The 27,893-nt window shown below is 43.5% G+C and overlaps 2 protein-coding genes across 14 annotated transcripts in view; one reads left to right on the forward strand and one right to left on the reverse strand.

The window, feature by feature from the left end:
* LOC126426686 (uncharacterized) overlaps positions 1-4,683 on the forward strand; it is an 897,888-nt gene extending 893,205 nt beyond the window's left edge. For all 12 annotated transcript variants that reach the window (XR_007576388.1, XR_007576386.1, XR_007576387.1 and 9 more), the window contains one exon: positions 4,343-4,683. The gene's annotated coding sequence lies outside the window, so the exon portion shown is untranslated. The remainder of the gene's footprint in view (positions 1-4,342) is intronic.
* Positions 1-27,893, reverse strand: part of LOC126426685 (S-phase kinase-associated protein 2-like) — a 192,618-nt gene that overhangs the window by 17,675 nt on the left and 147,050 nt on the right. The window lies entirely within an intron of this gene.

Consider the following 27,893-nt stretch of genomic DNA (forward strand, 5'->3'; position numbering starts at 1 on the left):
GAGAGGCAAGGGGACTCACTAATGAAGCACCCCATGGGAACATCATTCTACAAAGTCCATGTCATTGTTCCTGGGTAATACTAAAAGTAGGATACAGTACATTTTGTACAACAGCAGCTTAATTTGGCGTAACGAAAGAACTGGTGCACATTTTTTATCGATTTGATGCGTCTTTCTCGCATAATTCTAAATAAATCAGAGTTCTTCCACAATTTTACTTCTTTCTTGATTTCAGCACCATCTGTCTATGGTTTAAAAAATGTTTCAGACAAAACTTGATTACTCTTTTATGGAGAATCCGAATCTGCAATAAAAAATGGGTGTTCCCATTTAAGATTTGAAAGTTGTCCTCCACCCCACCCAAAGGGATGCTCACGTGTAGCATCATTTGGTGTCCCCCTTTGAGCTTACGAACTTTTCTTACCCACTATGTTTACCTGATGTATAGTTTTTGGGACAATCTCATCCGAAACTTCAGATACACCACCCTGTATATTTTCCTATATATACGTGCGATGTAGAACCGTCACAATAAACAACAATGTGTGCATATTTCCTGCTGTACACAAACCTTCCCTCTCCATCACTTGATGGTTCTCACCTTTTGACAGGTTTCTAGTCAGTATTTTCATTGCTTGTGTATCTTCGTGTGTGTGTGTGTGTGTGTGTGTGTGTGTGTGTGTGGCCTGATTCTCGGTCTACTTATTTGAACTAATTTGTAGGTTATTGGAAACCAGGAAGGACTTCTGCGATGGAAGTAGATGCATATGGAAAGAGGGAGAAATAGACACGTCCTCAAATGAGAAGTAAGAAAGGAAAAAAAAATAGATTTGGTTGCTAAGATTGAAAAAGAGAAAGAAGACAGCCCCAAAGACAGGAAACCCTTCCCACAACCCTTCCCCAGGACCCCCTACCTCGCCGGTGCTTGAGTGACAAGCTGGAGGAGGTTCCTATGGAACAGACATTACCACCGTAACCTTTAAGGTCCCCGAAGAAAATCTTAGCAATCCTTTGGAAATAGCAGTGTCAAATAATCACACACACTTGTTTGCGAGGGTTGTTTGAAAGGTGTGATGTGAGTATTGTGTCATTCATGATATATCTGTTAGTGTAAATCGTGCTTTTACCTACACTACCCAGCCCCTTTCAAAATCTATACAAATGCTCCCGTCTATATCATACCTCATAAAAGGTGTAAAATATTCTATGCAAAATAGAAAATTATACACTATGATAAAATAGTTGTTCTGTCCGTCACATTATATTACATTATTCATAAATATAATATTCTACTCGGTTCGTTTCATGCCTAGAGGTCACTGTTTCTTCCATGGTTCTCTTATGCCAGTCTTTACATTATGTTTATATCCAATTTTCTAAACACTAAAATTACAGGATAGTTTAGTAATTCAGTAATAGACTACAGAATCATGTAAGATTTGAAGGGAATTCAGTGCAGGAAAACTATTCTGGAAGAAACACCGAAAACAACTCGGGATCCGACAGTTGTCACTCCGCCCGTTAACACAGAACGTTAACGTCCCTGCGGGATAAATGTGACTCTGCCCGGATTCCATGTATCTGATATTAACCTCACTGGAGCAAGTGCAAACCAGTAATTCTCGCTGAATTTTGTGTGGAAGTCTCCCCACGGCAAAACAATCACCACTTTACTAGGTAACACAACATCAGGTGAAGTTATTCCATTTTCTACTCTATCCTGGATAAATTTGAATCCTTTCCACAAGTCAGCTATAACCTTGCTGGTATTATTAATTTCGGAAGAAGCAATAGTTGAAATGTTTCCAGAGGTTACTCTCGTGACAACTCCTCGATCTATTATTTCTTAAATGGTTCCTCCAAGCTACATACACTTGTAATAACAAAGCTGGATGCATTCTCTTTGAAATTCCATCCTACATTATTTACTCGTGTACTGACACCTGTAATTTGCAATTCAATAATAGAAATTAATTCCTTAGACTAATCTAGACTCTCTTTTGAAGTACTTAAACCTTGTGTTAAATTATTGTATTCATTATTGTACACGTCTTTTAAAGATTCTAAGTTTTCAATAGGTTTCGATTCTACATTATTACGTTTGGCATCAAATTCAGTTTCCAAATCAACCATGTCTCCACATCAGTTACTAGATTCTTTGCTTTGAGTGTCTACTCTGATGTTCAACAAATCTATATTTGTCATGTCGTACTGATCCTTTAATTTAGAATCCATTGATTTTATTAAGTCTAGGTTTTTATTCAAAATCTCACCTCGAGCATCCAATTTAGAACTTATTGAGTTCATCACTGTCTATTTCTCTACTTAAATTAGCACTCTGTGCACCAAGTTTTTCACTGGAAGTTGCACATATTTCATTTGTCAAAGAAGCACCCTGGTCATCTATTTTATCATTTGAGTATTTACTGAGTCTAAATTAAGACTTCGAGCATTTAAAGTTTTTAGTTCCTTTCTTAAAGAAGTATTTTGAGCCGTCAGTTTGTTTCTTGAAGCTGCTGAATCTGCACTTTGGTCATCAATTTTATCACTTAGTTTTAATCTAATTCACTAATTCAGACCAGTCTGGCACCTCCTCACTCACTTTCATTGCTATGGCTGGTTCTGAAGTTTCTCCAATTCTCTGTGTATCCATATTTGTCTTAGTTTTTGATCAGGTGATCATTTAACGAATTAACTCTAAGCATTGTAACTACACTAATGCAGTTTCTTCGACTTTGTACTCGAACAATTATTATTTTTCGCTCTACGGTGTAGAGTTTAGGCTCCATCAATGAGCAGGTGTGGAATCGACACCGGTGAAAAATAACTGGTGCCGGTGGCATCGGTTGCTGGTTTTCGTGTCTGCATCGGTGTGCCGATGTAGAATCAGCACCGGTTAGCAGCAACTGGTGCCGGTGATGTCTGATGTTGTCTTCGCATCTGCGTTCCTGCGATGCGTGTGGGAGCTGGACATTCCCCACAACGTATCTTCTTAGTTGAATTATACTCGTTGCATCTCTTCTTAGTCTAATACATCGAGGTCTTCTCTTCATTCTTTTAACATTATTACTTTCGTACGTCTTTCACTGTGTTGCATTCACAAAATTTATTTAATTTTTGGACTTAATCCAGTTACATGAAACAGTTCCCTTGTCTTGTTATTCCTGATTGCTATGGCGTCATCTTCTGCTTCGATTTTCTCTCAAAATTGCCATTTTTTAAAGTCCTGTCATGGTGATATTTGACATTAGAAATTTAAAAAATACTTAACTATGTGCTTACATCTTCGAAAATAGCCTCTGAAATACGTACATAATTACCAAAGATTTAAATCACTTTATGTTTTCTGACAGTTTTTTTTACATATTTGCAAAGTTACATATGAAACATTACATTAATTTTTTTGCTTCAAGGTACGCTGTATGTAAAATTTTAAATAAGGGACATTTTAGTTTATTTTTTAATCTGAAAGTGGACATGTTTTCTGTTAACTTTATGTAGTATGGCAAACAGTTGCATAGAAGGCATTTTGCTTTTACAGGCTCTTCGTCAGTTAAGTTGACCCAATTTCCTTCAGTATGTTTTTTTTTTTTAATTTTGTTATAGTTACGGATATTACTGTTTAACAATGCAGCATGGTGACTTTTTATGTAAATACATACACAATCAAAGGCTTTTGAAAAGTCTAGAAACATACCACAAACTTCCTTTTGTCCATCTAGTGCCTTAGTTGAATACAGTATAAATTCAGCTGTTGCTGTACTGCTGGATCTACCTGTGCTAAATCCGTGCTGGGCATCAGAGTATGGCATTTTTTCTTTACAATTTACTATTGTTTTTAATTGCACGTTCTATTATTTTAGATGAGACAGGTGTAATAGTTGTTGTTCGGTAATTTCCTGGATCTTTCTTGCTGCACTTCGGAAATGGGGATCACCTTACTCTATCTGAAACATGTCGGGAATAACCTTCCATCTGTGGCTAAATTTATTAGAAAAGTTACAGGCTTTGCCACCCACTGCAGTTGAGTAGATACAACGTCTCATGTGTCAGAATTTTTGTTTTTTAATTCACTGCCTCACCATAATGTTCATTTATATCATCACAGACTTCTTTAGTGTTTTTCTTTATAGAAAATAAGAGTTTCAACACTGACGTTTCCATATTACTGTACAAATTTATTGCAGCAAGCCAGTGGTTCCAACATTCAGGTTTCATACATGTTATTTACACCAATAATTTTATACAGTCTACTGTATTTGGCACAATCAATTTTAATTGTAATGTTATTATTTTATCATGTTTACAGTGCAGTATTTCATAAATTGCTTTTTTTTTCTAGTGCTCACAAGACATTTACAGTGGGGTGTGCAGTTGAGAACAGTTCTCCATCTACCCCTCAGTGCTCACCAGAATTATCCAAAGTGGAGCACTGTGCCAATTCCAAGAAGCAGGCCAAAGATGTCCTGGTAAGCAGCACATTTTCAATGCTGTGAGACAAACAAACAGCAATGAATGGGAGCAATGAGGATGACAAGTTGGGCGAATATGTTGCAGCTGAGCTGATAACAACTAAAAATAGAAAATTAAATGCAGAGGCAAAGTGAATGTTATCATGAATGCCATCATGGGTGCAATTCAGAAAGTTACTGATTGTTAATTTTTAAATAAAAGATTGAAAATTAAAAATTGTTTTCGTTACAGCTTCCCACTGCCAGGGTACATACCCTACAGGATTGAAATATTCACAGGATTCTCACTCACTTCTGTGGCATGTAATGATGTCCTGTTTCTGTCCTGTTGTGGTAAGCTTGCGAGAGATTTGTCACACCGCCAAAACCCATTCCCTATGGCAGGGCTTCCCAACCTTTTCAGTTGGCGGACCCCTTCTACAGTTGAAAATCCATGGCGGACCTCTAGTCAGTCGAGCACAGTAACTTTAAATTTCAGAGCGAAACCCATGGGAACTGAGAGCTTCTTAATGCTAGTGCTACTTTCCCAATTACCCCTCTCCCTGAAGTATTAATAGTCTTTGGAGCTTCTTGTGAGTGTTCTTCCTTTGGTCGTCCTCCCTCCTCCTTCATTTCAACTGGAAACTTCCCTTGTTGTGAAGGTGATGGAAAAACCGCACCCTTCTTCACTGATCCCGCTTTCAGCGAGGGATCCATGTTAGAAGTAATAAACTGGTCAAAAATCGACTTATGAAATAGGTAGTGCACTGACAAAGCAAGTTTAACATTTAACGATGCCTGGGGCCGCATACGTGCCATTGAGCGCTGTGATTGGTCGACAAAGCTCGCTCCGCGCATGCGTAAAAGCTTTCAGCGCATCTAGCGCCGTGAGCCGGGGCACAAATGACCCCCGAATTGCTGCGAAACCGTCAATCAGAGAGGCCACATTCTCCGGCATTAAACTGTGTATGCATTCTCACTTAGGAACCGCAAAGGCTGCTTGGGAATACGACCTGAAGTTAAAGTACTCGTTTTCACATGAAAAAAAATAGTGATAAATTTGATTTTCACATTTTTATTTAATGATTTTACTCATTATTTTACACGATTCGGTGAAAGGTGGCCGCGGACTCCCTAGGAAGAGCCAGCGGACCCCTAAGGGGTCTGCGGACCACATGTTGGGAAACCCTGCCCTATGGTATACAGATCTGTGTCTTCGACATCAGTACTTGCCAGATAAGTGCTATCTGCATCATCAATTGAATAGTTGTGTAGCGAACAAACAATGGGAAATCCAGGATGGAATGTAACAATATTATGAAAGGAAAGTTGCCACACACCATGTAGTATGTTGTGTGTGTGTGTGTTTGTGTTTGTGTTTGTGTGTGTGTGTGTGCGTGTGTGTGTGGGGGGGGGGGGGGGGGGGAGAGAGAGAGAGAGAGAGAGAGAGAGAGAGAGAGAGAGAGAGAGAGAGAGTCCTCTGTCAGTATAACATGTAGCACTTTTTATGTTGCTGCATGGAAGTATTTTTTTCCTAGGGTATCTTTAGCCAGTTTTCACGCAGAACTGATGTGACTGTTGGCATAGATCTCCTCCTCCCCCCCCCCCCCCCCCAAAAAAAAAAAACACTTACCCTGCCATTGCAACCATTGCCAACAAGGGTGAACCTATCTATACCTAGCATCTACAACAGCCAGCAAAACAAGGCTGTGAAACTTTTTTTAGTTGTAATATGTCAAGTCATCAGATTGTGGAGGGACAAACCCAACATGCTTCCTGTCCATTGCATCTGAAGAGATAATTTGTACGAATATTTAATAATGGACACATTTATATTGCCAATTGCAGTAAACTGCTGAAAAGTCCTACTGGTGAAGAATATTTAAGATAAAATTTCTTTTTTATACATTTATATTCACTTCGGGAATGCCAGGTTTTCAATGGTACATAGCTCAATTTTGTGGCTTACCAATACAGCTTGGAAACTGCCACAAGTTTTAAATTTTTTTTCCAAATTTAATTCCCTTATGTTTGTGTTGTTGGAGCCTGTTAACAATTTAAACAAAATTAGCTTCTTAGCACCACGTAAAGGTATTCCACACTCGTAAGATAACAGTAGTTTACCTTCAAGTATTTATCTTTCAGTCTGATGCAAATTTTAGCAAACACCTGCACAATAATTTATTGAAATGCTTGGCTGTGAAACTCTATGACTGAAAGCTAGGCTCTTAATGATTCCCTAGTTGCCAGGAATCGAAGTGTGACAATCAACCCGAAACATAGTAGGGCATAATGGAGGTTGTCAGTGATATGTGATGGTCAAACCATAAAACACAAGTTAAATGGTCTGATTCTTACCTCCGACTAGGTGAAATAGCTTCCCTCATCAGTGTCACGCACACAAATCCCATCGTGTAGCACGGACAATAGTTTGTCAAATCAGGACACATCCATCCTGGCTAAATTCCTGAATTCCAGAGGATTTTCGGGCCTCAACTCTTTCCTTAACAGGGAGTGTATGACCCTCCCTGCCTTCAGCCCTTCTTTGCAGCCAAGGCCAAACCCAAAGCCAGCCCCTGACATTACGTCATCGTTCTGTCCTAACTACTGAAGAAGCTACTGTCACTGCAAATGCAGCTTAAATAATACCGTCGTCCATGTCTAAAACACTGTGAAACAAAAGCGAAAGTAAACATAGTTAATAATAATAATAATTTTCTTGCATCACCAACAGAATGGTTTAGTGTACAATTCTGTATAACCATAACATAATTTCATTCTAGCGCCGCTTAATAAATATGAACCTAGATCTCTCAGAAGATTTAATGAGTAGTATCAGTTCTAAGAAACGATAAATTTGCATACTCGACAACATAAACAAGACTGTAGTTCCGAATATGTTCTCTTGGGGCACTAGGGTAGACCTACACGGTAGGTATATCACACAGTCGGTCGAAGTGAACCAGTCGACAGTGCCACACTTGTCGCTTGGGGTGCTGGTGCAGATTTGTATATGTTAGGTGTGTCTTGTAATACTGGCTTAAGACTAGTTTGCTCGTTCAGACGTATGCCCGTGTTGGATTTTTTCATAGTTTTGTTCATTAAGAAATCTATGACTTATATAGAAAGGAATGGTGACAGAATGAATGCTTGTGATGAATTCTTCTCGGGTTAACAGCCGAGTGGTCGTGTCGTCTTGTCGCAGTGTTTCAATGACTTTCGTAGTTATCTTTGCCTACAGCAATGAGGAATATCTCGCAAGTCATGTCAACGCATCCTTCGTGGCTTAAAAATGAAATCTTACTGTGTGAGTGTTGTTCAGCAAATAAAAGAAGCGGACAATGGTAAGCATACACATTACTGTAATTGTTGCCGGAAAATGTCGCTTGGGGGAAAATCTTGATCTGTTCCATCTATTTACGAGGGGTGAAGCTGGGTTTCATCTGTCAGGTTATGTTAATTCACATGACACTGGGATACAGAGAATCCCCATGGCATACTGCAAAAGCCATTCACGATTTAAAAATTGGTGTATGATGTGCTGTATCTGGTAACAGAATTATCGGGCCATTGTTCTTCAATGAAACTGTCAACATGCATATTTACTTGCAACTCTACAATGAATTTTTGGCTCTGTTAACTCCAACTGAAAAATGTTGTGCATATTTCCGACATGCTAGGGCAACTTCTCATACCTCAGATTTGTCTGATTTTACAGAAGAGAGGACCATTAGTAAGGGGTTGTGGCCACCCCGCTCTCCTGACTTGTCGCCATGTGACTTTTACCTCCGGGGATTTCTAAAGGCTAGAGCCTACTGCAATAATTTGAGAACACTTGACACATTAAAAAACAACATATGTGAAGAAATTTCGAACATTCCTCAAAGAGTACTGAAAAGTGTATTTCGCAACATACTTAGACGTGCACAAAGTTGCTTGGATGTTGGCGAAGAACATATCGAACACAGACTTTAAATTCCTTTCTAAAATATGCTTATGAAACTAATAAAAGTAAATCTGTTACTTAAACTGTTAATTCTATAGTTAATAATGAAACTGTACAATAAAAATGTAAGAAAGCGATGATGTATATTCATTTTCTTCATTCATATTCCTTTCAGCGTAGGGGCTGGTTTTTTGTGCACCTCTCAGTATTATCTTTAAATATCACGGCTGCTGCCTTGTGTGTTACGTGCTTGAAATCTAGTGTTAGGACAGTGCGCTGGTTGGTTCCTGCCAGTGCTGCAAGGGAGCACTATAGTCCGTTCCCATGTGCTGTCATTACTTGAAGAAGATAGAAATATAACTGTGTCAATATATGCCCCTGCATCCCATCTCTTACATATAAGGGTTCATATTTTGCTGCCGAAAGGAAGTCAGGGATGTGCATGTTTTTGATAGTTGAGGAGCACAGTTTTAAGGTAATTAAATAAATGGAAGACTGCTTTGGTTTTTAATCCCCTGAAATCCTGATGCAGTATACTAACATTGTTTTTCACTGTGCTTTTATGCGAATCTTGTGACATACTAATATATTTTTCACTGTATTGTTATGAGAATTTTGTGGTATTTTAACATCTCTAGTACCTGCCTGCCTGAGCTTCTCTTTAAGCTTAATTTCAATCAACGTTGGATGATGACACTCGTTGTAAACCATGGCTGAATCCAGGCAAACCATCGACATCCACTGCAAGACCAAATTGCTTTGGACAGTGGTCTGGGTTTGATAGGATCATGCATGTTTGGTGAGATCAGAAAGATGTCATCTATTATTAGCTGCTAAAACCTAGTGAAAACATTAATGCTGATCACTACCAGCAGAAAATTATAGATTTAAATTGAGCATCTTGTGAAAAATGACTGGAATATGGAAAAGTGCAACACAATCACATTGCTCCATGATAACGCCCCATCACACACAGCTAAACGGGTCAGGAAACGATCAAGGCATTCAGTTGGAAAATATTGGGGCATGTGGGTTATCCTCCAGACTTGACTCATCCGATTATCACCTATTTGCATCACGGGGACACGCTCTCGTGGAACAATACTTCAACTCGTATGAAAATGGCTCACTGACTGGTTCACTTCAAAAGAAGAACTGTTTCTTTTTTTGTGTGGCATTCACAGCCTGCTAGAGAGGCGAGAGAAATGTACAAATAGCAATGGAGGATATTTTGAATAGAATATTGTTTATCAGTTTCAAACAACAGACATGTAATTATTGTAACCAAATTCTGGTTTCATACTTATACACCTGGTAAGAAACCAGTCTGGCAAAATGTCATGAAATGAGTTTCTCAACCTAATGCTGTCATGTGAAGTAGCCTTAATATGGTATTATGATTTGCACAATCGAAAGTCTTCAACAAATCGCAGGATTTTGCCAATGTTTAATAGTTCATAATTCTAAATTTTTTCTTGTGCTGAGGTATCAATAATTACCTCAGGAGGGTAGATTTTTTGAAATCGAAACGCTGGTTATGAGTCCTTTACTAAACAGGTGAGTGACAACTCTTGAGTATATTATCGTCAGAAAAGAGTGTTATTTGAAACCAGTGCAGTCACCTTTCTTGTTGTGACATGGGATCAGTTGAACCTATCAATATGTGATGTGAGTTTGATATATGATGTAATTTTCTGCGTCTACATTCCTAATTAGCAAGCACCGTGTGGTTCATGTTGCAGGGTGCCTTGTATTGCAGCTTATCATTTCCCCATTTCTCCTGTTCAAATCACAAATGGACCTAGGGGTAGAGGCAATCTATATGCCTCCATGCAAGTCTTGATTTCTATTATCTGTAGACAGCAATCCTTATGTGAAATTTTAGTTGGTGGCCATAGAATATTCTGCTGCCTGTTACAAATGTCGATTCCCAAAAATTCGTCAATAGTGTTTTCTGAAAGAACGTCATCTTCCATCTAGGGATTCCCATTTGAGCTCATGAAGATTATCTGATTAAAGCTACTGGTAACAAATCCTGTAACCTCACCTCACGGGATCCCAAACACTCGAGCAGCACAATCTGCTTAATAGATAAACTACACTTTCCCAGAATTCTCCCCCAATAAATTGAAGTCAACCATTGGCCTTTCCCACAACCGACCTTATGTCTCATTCCATTTCAAGTCTTCTTGGCGCATGATACCTAGATATTCAACTGAAACGCAACACTCCACTAATGCTGTGCTTGAAACCAAGTCTGTTTTTCCTACACATCTACATTAATTTGTATTTTCCCGCATTTAGAGCAAGCTGCCATTCATCACACCAAATAGATATTCCGTCCAACTCATCATCTACCCTTCTAAAAGAGTGAATCAAATATAAATCTGAAATGTTTAGTGCCTGTTTGTAGATGGAGAGTGGTGTGATCTGTGCTCATTGTTGTTTTAATTTCCAGTGATTGTTTTTCACAGCCAGAACATTGTCGTACCATTTCTTTAGCCAGAATCTCGATGTCAGAGAGCTACCATTATCTGTCGTGCACCACATTATAATCAAGTTTCTCGCAACAGAGGAATAAAGCAATCTGAAATTTTGAAAGGACTTGTGGCACAGTCTGGGGTTAACATCCTGAGAAACACTCGACTGTATGCTGGCACAAACAATTGTTACGATGTTGAGAAACAGTTGAGAAAGCAATTCATCGACGTTGCCTGAGGTCCTGTCTAATAGAGGAGCATATTCTCACGGTTAGGCAGTTTATTGAAGGTGACTGACGCACAGTGGCTGCCGAAATTGCTCCCGAGATGGGCATACCCTGCAGCAGTGCTCGAACGATCATTACTGACAACCTCACATTGCGCAAAATGTCTGCAAGGTGGGTGCCTTGTCTTCTCATCGCAGAACACACAAAATTTGGGAATTGTTCTGGACACAATGGAACATCCTCCCTACAGTCCGAATTTATCTCTTGCAATTTGCCTCTCCTTGGACCTGTAAAGCAAACAGTCGGAGGACACAGATTTGATGACGATACGCTGAACTGTTCATGTGCAACTGGCTGCTGTGACAGTCCCACTTACCTTACAAACAAGGGATCGAGAAACTGCCGGCCTATCCACAGGGGAAAATGTGTTTCCCATTCAGGATACTGTATGAAAAAAGAAGTTCATGTGCATGGATTTTTCTGTAACCTAAATAAACATATAAAAACAAATTCCAGTTTGTATTTGATTGACGCTCGTACAGTCACCAAACGTCCCTCTCGTATACTACAGCCACATTAGCAAGCAATCATATATTGCTGCTCACGCGAGCCGTCAAACCATTGATGTATATAAAAACAAGCAGTCCTACCATACGCCTTGTGGCACACCTGATGACGTCCTTGTTTCGGATGAATATTCACTTTCCAGGACTACGTACTGGGTTCTATCAAAGTGTTCTTTGCTATGAGAGGTCTATACCACATAAATTGATAAGTTATAGTACTGATACCCCAAGGTACACAAAACGGGTCAGATCGCTGTTGCAGAAGCAGCGAAAAAAGGATGCTAAATTTAAAAGAACGCAAAATCCCAAAGACTGGCAAAGTTTTGAAGAAGTTCGAAATATAGCGCGTACTTCAATGTGAGATGCCTTTAATAATTTCCCCAACGAAACCTTGGCTCGAAATCTGGCAGAAAACGCAGAGACATTCTGGTCATACATAAAGCACACCAGTGACAAGACGCAATCAATACTTTCACTGTGCGATAACAACGGTGAAATCACCGACGACAGTGCCACTAAAGCAGAGTTATTAAAGAAGGTTTTCCGAAACTCCTTCACCAAAGAAGATGAAGTAAATATTCCTGAATTCCAATCAAGAACAATTGCGAAGATTAGAAACATAGAAGTAGATATCCTAGGTGTCGCAAAGCAACTTAAATCACTTAATAAGGGCAAGGCTTCTAGTCCAGATTGTATACCTGTCAGGTTCCTCTCAGAGTATGCTGATAAAATGGCTCCATATTTAGCAGTTATATACAACCGCTTGCTCACAGAAAAATCCGTACCTAACTATGGGGAAATTGCTCAAGTCACACGAATACCCAAAAAGGGAAGTAAGAGTAATCCATTGAATTACAGGCCCATAACACTAACGTCGATTAGCAGTAGGGTTTTGAAACATATACTGCCTTCGAACATTATGAAGTACCTCGAAGAAAACGATTTATCGACACATAGCACAGATTCAGAAATTATCGTTATTGTGTAACACAACTAGCTCTTTATACTCGTGAAGCAATGAGTGCTATCGATAGCGGATGTCAAATTGATTCCATATTTGTAGATTTCCAGAAGGCTTTCGACACCGTTCCTCACAAGAGTCTTCTAACCAAACTGCGTGCCTACGGAGTATCGCCTCAGTTGTGTGACTCGATTCGTGATTTCCTGTCAGGAAGATCACAGTTCGTCGTAATAGACGGAAAGTCATCGAGTAAAACAGATCCGGCGTTCCCCAAGGAATTGCTATAGGCCCTCTGTTGTTCCTGCTCTGTATTAACGACATAGGAGACAATCTGAGTAGCCGTCTTAGATTGTTTGCAGATGATTCTGTCATTTACCGTCTTGTTAAGTCATCACATGACCAAAAACGAATTGCAGACCTGTATGGTGCGAAAAGTGGCAATTGACCCAGAATAAAGAAAAGCATGATGTTATTCACACGAGTATTAAAAGAAATCCGCTAAATTTCGATTACGCGATAGCTCACACAAATTTGAAGGCTGTAACTTCAACTAAATATTTAGGGATTACAATTACAAAAACCCTAAATTGGAAGGATCACGTAGATAATGTTGTGAATAGAGCAAACCAAAGACTGAGATTCATTGGCAGAACACTTAGAAGGTGCAACAGAGACTGCTTACACCACGCTTGTCCGCCCTATTCTGGAGTATTGCTGTGCGGCGTGGGATCCGCATCAGGTGGGATTGACAGATGACATCGAAAAAGGACAGTTCGTTTTGTATAATCACGAAATAGGGGAGATAGTGTCACAGACATGATATGTGGGTTGGAGTGGCAATTATTAAAACAAAGGCGTTTTTCGTTGCGACGGCATCTTCTCGTGAAATTTCAATCACCAGTTTTCTCCTCCGATGGCGAAAACATTCTGTTGGCACCCACCTACATAGGGAGAAATGATCATCACGATAAAATAAGAGAAATCAGGGATCGCACAGAAAAATTTAAGAGCTCGTTCTCCCTGCGCGCCGTTCGTGAGTGGAATGGTAGAGAGACAGCCTGATGGTGGCTCATTGAACCCTCTGCCAGGCACTTTATTGTGAATAGCAGGGTAATCATGTAGACGTAGATGTGTGTGTTGTGGAACCTATTCAGTGTTTGGACCTTCAGTTAAAGTCTGCAGTTGGGCACATTGTCAGGTGCTTCCTAGAGCTCTAGCAGCATGATTTCAGCCTGTTGCTCTTAATCTATCGTTCACACGATATTGTGTGAGAAAAGAGCAAGTTGAGTTTCACATGAGCATTGCTTTCAAAATCTATGTTGATTTGTGGATAGAAGCTTTTCTGTCTGAAGGAAATTTATTGTATTGTGGCTAATGAGGGATTTTGATTTGAAAATGTTTTACTTCCACATCTACATCTACATTTATACTCCGCAAGCCACCCAACGGTGTGTGGCGGAGGGCACTTTACGTGCCACTGTCATTACCTCCCTTTCCTGTTCCAGTCGCGTATGGTTCGCGGAAAGAACGACTGTCTGAAAGCCTCCGTGCGCGCTCTAATCTCTCTAATTTTACATTCGTGATCTCCTCGGGAGGTATAAGTAGGGGGAAGCAATATATTCGATACCTCATCCAGAAACGCACCCTCTCGAAACCTGACGAGCAAGCTACACCGCGATGCAGAGCGCCCCTCTTGCAGAGTCTGCCACTTGAGTTTGTTAAACATCTCCGTAACGCTATCACGGTTACCAAATAACCCTGTGACGAAACGCGCCGCTCTTCTTTGGATCTTCTCTATCCCCTCCGTCAAACCGATCTGGTACGAATCCCACACTGATGATCAATACTCAAGTATAGGTCGAACGAGTGTTTTGTAAGCCACCTCCTTTGTTGATGGACTACATTTTCTAAGGACTGTCCCAATGAATCTCAACCTGGTACCCGCCTTACCAACAATTAATTTTATACGATCATTGCACTTCAAATTGTTCCGCACGCATACTCCCAGATATTTTACAGAAGTAACTGCTACCAGTGTTTGTTCCGCTATCATATAATCATACAATAAAGGATCCTACTTTCTATGTATTCGCAATACATTACATTTGTCTATGTTAAGGGTCAGTTGCCACTCCCTGCACCAAGTGCCTATCCGCTGCAGATCTTCCTGCATTTCGCTACAATTTTCTAATGCTGCAACTTCTCTGTATACTACAGCATCATCCGCGAAAAGCCACATGGAACTTCCGACACTATCTACTAGGTCATTCAAAAGCATTAATAATTAATATCTTACCTTTTGACTGTTGGCAGTCTGTTAGATTTTGCTCCTTAATATAAAGCTGCTTTCTGAACTGTAGAGCAGGAGCTGTAGTCTGTATGGAAAGTATTTTTGTTTTTGGCAGTGAAAGTGACATTTTGTACCAAACTCATTCTTATCACTTACTACAAATACCATTAAGAGTATTTTGATTGGTGCACAAATACAAGAATTCCTCCGATAAAGCTCCTGTTTTAGCTACATTATCAAGTTTGCACAACATATTTGCTGCACATCTCTGTAGAATACTTTTTTGTTCTTAGCTGTAACAACCCACCAGAGTGTAGGACAGGACGGAATTAAAGTATGTGAAGTGTGCTACTATTTCTTATCTGCAATTCGACAGTGTGAGAGAGATTACTAAGTGCAAGGCGGGCAGAATCATAGTCATCATAGAGCTTCTATCCCTTGTTTCTGAATCTTTGGTATTTTCTAGTTGTTTTCTTAGTTCTGTGTCAGAAATTTTTAAGATGTCTTGTTGCAGTGCACTTCACTTTTTCCTATTACCACAGATGTTTAACGTGAAGCTTGTAGATAACCTTCATAGCTACTCGTTCTCCAACCAGTTTGCTTTGTGTTATACCAATTGTTTCCCAGGTGATTAGTCATTCCAGTGCCTCTAGTTTATTCAGTCCCCCCACACAGAGTAAAATGTTCCTGTTTCGTATTTCTAGAGATGCACTTCTTGTACACATTTTTCATTGAACAATATACTCCTTCATTTTGTTAGTGCAAATGGCTGTTGGATATCTTTCTGATCAGTTCTGTTGTATGTTAGAACTTACTAGCCTTTCCCATTTCCCCCTCCCTCTCCCAAGATATATATATATATCTCTTTCTCTCTCTGTTTCACATGGATTCCGTTTTCTGAACCAAAATTTTGAGAAATCTTTCTTTGCAAATTGTGTAAAAGACCTGAATAATTGTTTCTGCTGGATTTGTTGGACATAGTGCAAACTCGCTTTCTGTGTCAAACTTCGTGTATTGTTCTACACATGGAGCCAGACAGTGTACTTCAGCCAGGAGCTGTTGACAGATGCTGTGAGAAGCTGCTCAATAGAACGCTGAGCTAACGTGTGTTAGCGGTTTTTTTGTGTATGGGTTACAGTAAATTATCGGGACTGTTGCGAAGTTTTGAGTAAAATGGTAGACAAAAGTATTGATATTAACCTTAAGCAGAATGCACTGATACTGAAAATATAATACAGTTTAGTTTGAAATAGTTGGAGATTTAAATAGGACCAAATTTCACAGTGTGTTACAGTGTATGAGTTATTGAGCTTTAAAGAAGTTCTCTTATAGTGGTGATAAGCAATTACTTTTAGCTGCGTACCGAGCGTGCCACGTCTCCACGTAGTAGCCTCTGGAAGCAGACTCTGCTGCCACTGTAGTGCAGGTTGTAGCATTCGGCAGCTTGTCAGAGAAAACACAGAGGCAGACCGGAGTGTGGACACGTAATCACTGCCGTGTTTCAGCAGTGAGGGAAGGACGCTGCGCAGATGTAGTGAGAAGAATGTGTAAAGGGGACACTGTTTTCGTCGGATGTTTCACCAAATTATTAAAAAAAACGTAAAACGATGTTTTACGTCAGTTGCCTGGGCGTATCCTTTGTAGGCAGGTGTAATTGCTTCACAAGTTTCCCTAAAAGTTGAGTAATTATGTTTGCTGGCATTACAGAAGTAGACTTTGAGCATTCAAATTACCTAAATGTCGCCAGAAATCTGTTTGTTACTCCTAATTTCTCGTCAACTGAGACTGACTCTGACATTAACGTATCTTGCTTCTCTGATTTATCTCGTCTCAACATAGTTACTTGTTGTACCGGTAGGGTGCAGGACTCGCCAGAGAAAAAACTTCTGGGTGCATGGTTCTGTCAGTAAGTTAACATGTGGCCAGTCGGTCATTTTTTCAACCATTCTCAGACCCATTTCGTCTTTTTTATCTGTCATCCACTGCTTGCAAGCTGTAGCTAATATAACTGCAACACACACGTATCCTTTTCGGTGTTCGACAGCTTAGGCTGTAAGACCAGGGTGTCAACTGACGATTTTTGTCAGTATTATTGATGATGTGAGGTCACTTTAATATGTTGAAGGTTTGACAAGCTAGTATTATCAATAAATATTGAGCACACACAGGCCTCCAACAGTTGGCGATACTATGCCGTCTGCATCTAGTTTAAAAAAAACTTGCACCGTCAAGGTAAGAGTGTACGATGGTAAGTTCCAAAGTATACCTGAAATTTCAATTAGAACATGACTAAACAATGTACAACAAAGAATTGACGAAGTTCATAAGCAGCTACGAATGAGTTTCCTTAATTCATTTATAACAACAAATATGATGAGTGTCGAAAGAAAATAAACAAGAGATTGAAAATGATTTGGGGCTGCTGACCTGTAAAGTCAGGGGGCTTCCAAAGCTGAGCTTCCGACCTGTCCGAAACAGAGGGTTTGTGAACTGTGCAAATAGGGGGTTGACTTTTAGCAACGAGATATCGCGATGTTCTTTAAATGCGGGAACAGGAAAAAAAAACATTGGGTCAGGGACCAGGCTGGGTTGGTAGACGTAATGAGGCGTGTTGGACGTAGGTTGATTGTGAAACCAGGAAGATGGATTACATAAATATATATATTTTAATTATTCGTCAGGTGACGAATATTTATTAACTTTACATCAATACAACGTAACACCTTTACAATTATACATGAACAGAAATATAATGGTCAGTGCAGCTTAATATTAAGCAAAATCGAAAACCTTTAAAAAAACACAGGATATTGGATAATATATAAACACATATTCTTCATAATAAATAAACCTTTAAAAGAAACAGAATTTGCAACGTCTAACGTTTATCGGTACACAAAGAGGTTCGGACAAACATAGATCATGTTCTTCATAATAAATAAATCTTTAAAAGAAACAGAATTTGCAACGTGTAATGTTTCTCGGTACACAACTAGGTTCGGACAAACATAGTTCGAACCTTTCAAAAATTAAACATTAGAAACAGAATTTGCAGCGTGTAATGTTTCTCGGCACACAACTAGGTTCGGACAAACATAGTTCGAACCTTTCAAAAGTTAAACACTAGAAACAAAATTTGCAACGTGTAATGTTTTTCGGTACACAATTAGGTTCGGACAAACATAGTTCGAACCTTTCAAAAATTAAGTACAATAGTTACTCGTATGTTATCAGCACTGTTTTTTTTTTTTTTTTTTTTTTTCTTTATTGTAATTTGGACACCCCATACAAGGTGGGCTGGCAGCGGAACAGTGTACTCCGCTCTTCAGCCATAAGCAGTACAAGAAAAAAGAAAGGGAGACAGACAAGTAACAGAATGGCGGTTAAAAAACAGGAGATACAATAGTTAAAAAACATGAAGCCGTTCACACTTGACGAAACAAACAAGAAAAACCGTCGGCACTGGGCACAAGCACTGACGAGGTAGATGACACACGTGAACGAAGGAGCGTGGACGGCGAAAAACACTGAGGCACAGACACGACGGCACAGACACTAATCCAAGGGCGATGATCTCCGGCGCGCGAAAGTTCACGGTGCGTGTGCGAGTCCGGGGACCTGCCAAGAGAGGAGGAGGAGGAGGAGGAGGAGGAGGAGGAGGAGGAGGAGGAGGGGGAGAGGGAAAGCGAGAGGGGAGAGCAGGGACGCCACGGGCAGGGGAAAGAGGGGGGAGGGAGGAAGGGGGAGGGGAAGCCCAGAAGAAGAGGGGTGGAGGGAGGGGATGGGGGAAAAGGAGAGAGAAGGGAAGGGAAGAGAAAGGAGGGAGGGTGCCGCAGGGAAAGGACACCAGGAGGGAGGGGGGGCAGGGTCAAAGTTGATAGGAGGGGTAGATGGAGGGGACGAGGACATCATCAGGGAGAGGGAGCTGGCGGAAACCACCTTGGGAGAGGGTAAGGAGGGTGGAGAGATGGAGACCGGGTGGGACATGGGAGTACAGGCGCGGCAGCGGGCGGGGGTGGGAGAGGATCGGGGAGACGAGCGGGTGAGGAGGATCGAGTTTACGGGAGGTGTATAGGATTCGTATCCTTTCGAGGAAGAGGAGGAGGTGGGGGAAGGGGATAAGGTCATACAGGATCCGCGTGGGGGAAGGGAGACGGATGCGATAGGCAAGGCGGAGAGCATGGCGTTCAAGGATTTGGAGGGATTTATAAAAGGAAGGGGGGGCGGAGATCCAGGCTGGATGGGCGTAACAGAGGATAGGGCGGATGAGGGACTTATAGGTGTGGAGGATGGTGGAGGGGTCCAAACCCCACGTTCGGCCGGAAAGGAGCTTGAGGAGACGGAGTCGGGAACGTGCCTTGGCTTGGATTGTCTGGAGATGGGGAGTCCAGGAGAGGCGACGGTCGAGGGTGACGCCAAGGTACTTAAGGGTGGGGGTGAGAGCGATGGGACGGCCATAAACGGTGAGATAGAAATCAAGGAGGCGGAAGGAGGGAGTGGTGTTGCCTACAATGATCGCCTGGGTTTTGGAAGGATTGACCTTGAGCAACCACTGGTTGCACCAAGCGGTGAACCGGTCAAGATGGGATTGGAGAAGGCGTTGGGAGCGTCGCAGGGTGGGGGCAAGGGCAAGGAAGGCGGTGTCATCGGCAAACTGGAGAAGGTGGACAGGGGGTGACGGCGGCGGCATGTCCGCCGTGTACAACAAGTACAGAAGGGGGGATAGGACGGAGCCTTGGGGCACACCGGCGGAGGGGAAAAAGGTGTAGGAATCGGTGTTATGGATGGTGACATAGGAAGGACGGCGGGAGAGAAAGGAACCGATCAGACGAACGTAGTTAATGGGAAGGGCGAAGGTTTGGAGCTTGAAGAGGAGACCGGAATGCCATACGCGGTCATATGCGCGTTCGAGGTCAAGAGAGAGGAAGATGGCGGAGCGACGGGAATTGAGCTGTTCGGAAAGGAGATGAGTGAGGTGAAGGAGAAGATCGTCGGAAGAGAAGGACGGCCGAAAGCCACACTGGGTAACGGGGAGGAGGCGGTGCTGGCGGAGATGCTGGTGGATGCGGCGGGTGAGGATAGATTCCAGGACCTTGCTGAAGACCGAGGTAAGGCTGATGGGACGGTAGGAGGAGACGGCGGACGGCGGTTTGCCAGGTTTGAGGAACATGAGGATACGGGAGGTTTTCCACAGGTCGGGGTAGTAACCGGTGGACAGGACTACATTGTAGAGCCTGGCCAGGGTGGAGAGAAAAGAGACAGGAGCTTCACGAAGGTGACGGTAGGTAACACGATCGTGACCAGGAGCGGTGTTGCGTTTGGTGCGGAGTGTATCGATGAGATCCTGTGTGGTGATGGGGGCATTAAGGTCCGTGTGTGGAATGTTGTCCAAGTACTGGAAACCAGGAGCGAGGGGAGGGACAGAGGTGTCAGTTCGATCGCGGATATCTGGGAAGAGGGAGTAATCGAACTGGGGATCATCAGGGATGGAAAACACATCGGACAGGTAGGAGGCAAAGTGATTGGCCTTACTAAGGGCGTCAGGGAAGGGGTGATCATCGTGGAGAAGAGGATAGTAGGGGGAGGGTTTAGTTCCGGTAAGGCGACGGAAGGCGGTCCAGAACTTGGACGAGTTTATAGGGAGGGTAGCATTTAAACGGGTGCATGTCTGTCGCCAGTCCCGGCGTTTCTTGGCCGCGAGCAAATTTCGAATGTGTCGCTGTAGTTGCCGGTGGCGTCGTAGGGTGTCCGGGTCACGCGTGCGGAGGAAGGCACGGTAGAGACGACGGGATTCACGGAGGAGGAGGACGGCCTGTGGTGGTAAGGTAGGACGGTGGGGGTGGACGGCAACAGTAGGGACGTGGGCCTCCACGGCCTCAGACAAGGTCTGCTGGAGAAAGGAGGCGGCATGGGTGACATCATCGGGACGGCGGTAGGCGAGAGGGTGGCTATCGACCTGAGTGGAGAGGGTATCCCGGTAGGCATTCCAGTTGGCACGGGAATAGTCATGGATGTACTTAGGGGGAGGGTCATGACGAGGGTCGGGGCGGGGGCGACGGCCGTCTGACACGGTGAGGAGGACAGGGAGATGGTCGCTACCAATAGGCTCCAGGACATCCACCGTAATGCGACCAAGGAGGTTGGGGGAGGAGAGGATAACATCGGGAGTGGAGTTGGATTCGGGACGGGTGTGCTGGGGGATGGGGATGAGGTCGCCTTGAAGGGAGGAGAGGAACCGATGCCACCGCCGTAACTGGGCAGCGGAGCGACTATGGATGTTGAGGTCGGCGGCGATCACATAGGAGGAGAAGGTACGGTCGATGTGGGAGAGGAAGTCGAAAGGAAGAGGGGCGTTGGGGCGGACATAGATGGTGGCACAGGTAATGGTAAGGCCGGGGAAGAAGAGACTAAGGATCAGGTGTTCGGTGGGGTCGGGAAGGAGAGGCTGGAGCCGAACGGGGATCTGGCGGTGGTGGCCAATGGCAACTCCGCCACGCGCAACTGGGAGGGGATTATCGGAGCGGTGGAGGAGATAGGGGGAGGTGTGGATGGAGTGGTGGGGTTGGAGGAAGGTTTCATTAAGGAGGAAGGCATCCACACGGTGGGTAGCAAGGGTGTGCAGGAAGAGGTTCTTGTTGGCGGGAAGGGAGCGGATATTGTTGAAAAGGATACGATGCTGTCGCGCCATTGGAAGGACTTAGACGAGGGTGTCAAGGCGGGAGAAGGTGAAATGGGCCTGGTTATTGGAAAAGGTGGCGTACATTTTAAGGTGGAATATGGAACGGGCGGCGAGGGAGATCTGTTGTAAGGTGTGGGGGCGCTGAAAGGGATGGACGTTTTGGAGGACAATGGTGAGGAACCTGATGATGTCCTCAGCAGTGGGGGGGGGACGAAGGGAATTGCCAGGAGGGGTGGGGGCGTCCAGGGGACGGACAGGGACGGTGAGTTCAGGAGTGGTAGGAGGAGGTCGGGCTTTACATTTTTGGGAGTAGGTGGGGTGGGGGAGGCTGCAGGTATTACAGGAGGGAGGGGATTGGAGGTTGGGGCACTGCCGGAGGAAGTGCGCTTGCCGACAATGCGGGCAGGTGGGGGCCTCGCGGCACTCGGCTGTTGGATGTGCATTGTAGCGCAGACATCTCTGGCAGCGCAGGGATTGAGGGGGGGCACGGGAGGGGTCGACTTTGAACCGCTGATTGAAGAGGAGGGCACCCTCCTTCAGGAGACGGTCAATGGAGGGGGCGTCCTCAGAGAAAACCCGCATAAGGCGGGTGGGGCCGGTCGCGTTGAAAATGCGGCGGACTGCCCGCACCTCCAGGGTGGGATGGGCCTTCAGCTCCGCCAGCACCTCCTCCTCCGTGATCGACGGGCTAAGCCGAGTGATCACGGCGGTGAGGGTCGGCGGGCGACGCGGGGGTTGGGGTTGGCGGGTAGGAGATGGGGAGGGAGCAGGGGTGAGGGTGGCGTGAGGACCAAAACGGGTGATGGGGAGGCGGGAGAGGATGTCAGTATGGAGGGTGGGGCTGGGGGAGGAGATAAGAACAGAATCCCGTCTGGGAGTAAGGAGAGATATGGGGGCGCCAGGGAAATGTTGGCGGAGGAGTAGGGAGAGATTCCGGGCCTCGAGGAAGGAAGGATCGGGATGGGACAGGAGATATTTGTAGAGACCGGGTGGGGAGGAGGAGGAGGAGGAGGGAGCGGGGCCTGGTGGGGAGACGTCCATGGCATTTTGGGGTGGGGATGGGGGGCGGGGTGGAGCCTTTTTAGGAGCAGAGGAAGTGGAGGCGCCACTAGGGCGTTTGACAGCGGCAGATGGGCGGGTGGTGACATGAGGGACGGGAACGATGGGGAGGTGGCGGGAAGGGACAGGTCCCGGCACGGACGCAGCAGTCGGCGCCGGAGAGAGTGACTGTGACGGTGCAGGCGAATGTGGCAGTGATGGTGATGGTGACGATGACGGTGGTGGCGGTGATGGCGATGGCGACGGCGACGGCGACGGGGAGAGCTGGGCGTGGGCAGTGGCCCGACGGGCCACCACCCTAGCCGGAGCTGCAGTGACAGGCTGGGGGAGTGGGGGGAAAGGATCAGAACGAGAGGAAGAGGCGGGAGAGGGGGCGACAAAGAGCGATGGCGAAGGGATAGAGAGGAGGGGAGGGATGGAAGGAGGGGGGTGGGACTGGGCACACCAAGTGATAGTGGTGGTGGCGGCGGAAGGGGACGTATACACGATGGCGGTGGTGGTAGTAGTGACGGTGGTGGTGGGGGCGGACATGACGACAAGAAGAAGAAAGAAAAACACAGCACCAAAGGGACAGGACACACACTGGGAGACGACGGACGGCGACGGCGACGGCGACGGCGACGGCGACGGCGACGGCGAGAGGCAGGGACGCTGCTGCCGCGGACTGGGCCGGGGCGGCGGCGGCGGCGGCGGCTGCTGCTGCTGCTGCTGCTGCTGCTGCTGCTGCTGCTGGCAGGACTGCTGCTGGCTGGACTGCTGCTGCCACCGGAGGGCTGGCTGGCAGGCTGGCTGGCTGGCTGGCTGGCTGGCTGGCTGGCTGGCTGGCTGCGGGACCACCGCTGCAGGCCGGGACCGGGAACTGCTGCTGCTGGCTGGCTGGCTGGCTGGCTGGCTGGCTGGCTGGCTGGCTGGCACCTGTAAACCCTAGCACTTCGATTAGCGCGAAAACGGCACTATCGAAGGGCGGTAACCTTTCGGTGTACCGCCGGAGATGATCAGCACTGTGCAATTTCCCACATATAATAAACACATTAGCAAGAACGTTAATGGGTGTAAAGTACATTCCTTACAAGTTGACCATAGATATGGACATTTATTCCAATTTCCTGAAGCAACTGGAAATAAGTAATTGATATTGATAAGAACATCTTTCTTATTTTCAGCATTTTCCTGCTAAACTTTTTATTGCGAGATCCAGTACACAGCTGCTGGCTTCTGCACTGTTGCTCGGCGCCGCCGACAGATGTCAGCTCGAAGCGCTGTCGGGAGAACATGGCGATCATTTTAACCCCGTCTCTTGTCGCCTTCTGCAGTTCGTCACTACCCGAAATCCAGTGACATAGTATCTGCGGCCACATTGATTCTGTGTAGTGTGTTAACTTTTAAGAACCCGTTACGGAAAAACAATTTGTGAAACTGTACTACATTAACCAAGATCGCGTTGGAGTGTTTCCGCGAAATTTTGTTAGACGGAGAGTTTGACAGAATGGCGGACGTTGTTAGTATCGGTGTTTCGCCGCAAATGGTTAGGGAAAAATAGTTCTATTACGATTTATCTAACTGTGTCACAGTGTCGGCCACTGGAGATTGGTGGTGAAAAAAAAGAAAAAAACTTCGTTGCTTAGCACCAAAAGTAGTATAGGCGTCGGTATAGGACACTTCAAAAGTGAAAACCGAGCAAAAATAAAATTTCTAATCTTTTTCGCTTGAAAAACTGAGGGAATGGGGCAAAATGAGTGAAAACAAAGTGAAAAATTTTCCACATTAAATTTTAAAACATTTTTCGCAAAAGTAGTCGCCTCTTTGAAACCTGCATTTTTTTGGGCAAAAGATTGCGGACACTTTTTGGCGGTCACCGGTCACTTCTTCGCAAAATTCTGGCGTCTTTTTTTTTTTGGCAGTTACGTTTTCCGCTCGCTTTTTTTTTATGAATTTTTGGCAATCAAAAGTTTGAAATTTTGTAGGCCTTGACCTATAAAATTATCCTTAGTAGTGTTTATATGTCACGTTTATTATTTGCTCGTTGATGAACATCGTACAATTATTTCTGTATTGTCATCGAGTATGAGCTCGTACCAACGAGCAGGATCATCGATGTATTCTGTAATCACTGTTTCCATTTATATATACAAAAGTTTTTCTTCAGTAACTCGAGGGAAGGATATAAATTATTCCGCCTTTTTCCTCTAGGAGCATACGTATAGCACAGTTAAATTTAAACTCTTTTGGTATAAATTTTTTCACCAAATTTTTGGTTTTCTTATCTCTCGTGATCATGTTTTTGCTTATGATAACCTAATCTTCAGAAATCTGTATTAATTCAATCATCGTATTCTTGTTGAGTTTTACGGAATTTCTGTAGTTTAGAGTCAAGCCATTAATTTTGGTAGTCTTTTAGCCTTTACATATTTGATAAACATAGCTTTTTGGTCCAGTGCTTATCCATTCAATGCCAAAATCGTCTTTCCAAATGCATCTGCCAATTCGCCTAACATGCAACCTGTTTGCACTGTGTTTCTGCCATCGTCAACGTAATCAATAGAGTCTGCGTCGTAACATAAAAGTTTATCGCCTAATCTATCGAACATGTCATACAAACTCATTCTAGATTTGGCGGTCTGGAAGTGCTTGTGCTATCTTCGACATAGAAATCATCGTAGCGATTTGTCACCTTAATTATTTCCTCGTTGATTGGTATCACAATAGTTATCTCTATTTTGTCGTCGAGCAAGAGTTCGTACCACCGTTTAACGTCGTCTATAAGTTCAGCCCCTGACCGAATTCCCCCACAGAGAATTGAGGCATATTTTGGCAACAGCTCACTTACCGGCGTTCGCTTCAATATTGTTAATGTCGGACTCGATGTCTTGCTTTTCCTTGATAACTCGACCATCTTCTTTCGACTCGTAATCATCTTCCCAAGGACTAGTTTCCAATTTGATCTTTATCAGTGTTTTAACGTTGTCTCTGAACAACTCATTACTTACTCGATCAAAATGCCGCACCTCATAAATTTCCTGTATTTTGTGCCCTTTTCCAATAGCCTTGTTGGGCTCTATCGTTGTCCTAGTTCCTACAAATGCTCGCTCATCGTCACTATGGCAGCAACTACTATGAGGCTTTTTTCTACACATTTCGCACATAGAGCGAACAAAAGCTTTTCCTGTATAATTGGAAGCGCAGGATCATACAAGCCTCGACGCGCAAGCTCTTTGCATTTAACAAAACCAAACCATTTTTCGTCGTATTTTTCTGGTCTCAGTATCTGTACAGGATGACCAACAGAATAATCATCGTAAAACACCACTGTACACTAAACTGCAGATGTCTGTGTATCGCAGCTTCTTGCCTGAAACCTTCAATTTAGCAGCATTTGTTCTTCCACCGAAAAACTTGTCTCTCGGATTCAGTGGTTCTACGACATTGATTGCTTTATTTACGTTCTCTTTGTACCCCTTCGAATTTTTCCACTTACAACTCCACATCTCGACAACGTTATAACCCGCATTTCCCTCAACACCTGTGTTCGCTCCGCTGTCATTGGAAAGAGATCATCCATTCAGTCATTGTTAACATTGTTGATAGTATCTGGAGAATAACATGTAGGGCAACCGTGCCAAAAGCACTGATACACGTTTTTCATGTTTGCGTCGTAACCGTCAACGTCTGCACCACATATTGTAACTTCCCTGCCGTTCAATGCATGTTGGACATTAGGGAACGAGTTTAACCACGCAATTGACTCTTTGCTGAACATTTCCTTCCTTTGATCTTTGACTACAGTAGCCGTGTTATTCTCAAGCAATTTTGTCCTGTAAGTAGCCATACATAAACTAGTGAATGTTATGCACTGAAATCGATCAATATTTGCTATTTCCAGGAAATATCGCCCAAATTCAATACACCCAGGCGGACTACGTCGACATCAAAGTGGCAATATTGAGCTAATTCGTTCTGGAAGTCAAACACGTGGTTTTCCTTCACCTTCTGAGCGTGCCATTCTAAGAACGCTTCTCTAACTTCGGGTTTCTTAGTGTCAACACCATAGTACTTGGTCGGCCACATTGGATAAAATTTACGCTGTCAATTAGTCTGAGGTTTAGGTTAGGTATTTTCAGCTCCATAAGCTTCGTCCACTGGTAAATGGTTTTGATCTTAATTCCGTTACTGTCACAACAATGCAAAATGAAGTACGCATCATAAGCCTTTCCATTGTGTGCTATATACATATACTCCCTGTTAGTGTATGATATCAACCATTTACAAAATTCATTGTTATTTCCATACTCGTATCTGTTTTCTTCGTAACCGTCCACAGTGACAGAGTTTGGCGTATGTGCTCCCGTATCTTTTTCTGATTCGAAATCGAAAAAGTTGTACATTTCTGTGTAAGTGCATTTTTTAAAATCGTTTAGTGCCTCTCGCTTATCTTTACATTTTCGTCACAATTTCGGCATTCAAAGAAACCACAGTTGTGTCCACTTATGCTTCTACTGCATATCTTTTTTCACTTTTTGCACTTATAAACTGTTTCACAAACTGGTTTGTGGTTATTCATGCATTTCCTATCAAAACAAAATCTGTTGCACTTTTTACAATAAATTCATGATCACTTACGTTCTGTATTATCATGCTTTGGTCTTAACCACAAATTGCACACATTTCATTTATCTTTTTTGCAAGAGTATTTGTCTTTGTGATCGAAGGGAACATCGCACTTCATGCTGTAGTATACGCTACCACTAAAACACTTCAAGTTCTTGATCGCATCATAGTGGTCGTTATTTAAGTACATGTAAATCGTTTTCTCTCTTTCCACGCCTGAAGAATGAATTACCTTGTTAAATGCAGCAGCTGAAACGACCTTGATCTGAACAATCAAAAATTGTGCTGCATCGTTGATATCGGCAAGGGTGAACGCTTTTTCATAATTTTTTCCAATTTTCTCGCACAACTTCTTCGCTAAAACTTCCTGCAGAGCTCCCCCTTTCCAAATGCAGAGAACTTGATTACCCGTCAATTCCTTGCCCAGTGTGTTTCTAGTTTGGTAGGTAAGTGCTGTGATTATTGCTCGTGGACCGCACAGGCTGTCAGTGTAGGTTATACTGTTTATGCTTCGCTTACTAAATATATCATTAGCAATATTCACTATTTTCTTACGATTTCCTCCGTTTTCTCTGGTATTTTGTAGACCTCAAAGTAAAAAGTAGTATTTTTTATGTCTACATTTTCAT

This window comes from Schistocerca serialis, chromosome 11, assembly GCF_023864345.2.
Source record: "Schistocerca serialis cubense isolate TAMUIC-IGC-003099 chromosome 11, iqSchSeri2.2, whole genome shotgun sequence".
Taxonomy (NCBI): Eukaryota; Metazoa; Arthropoda; class Insecta; order Orthoptera; family Acrididae; genus Schistocerca; species Schistocerca serialis.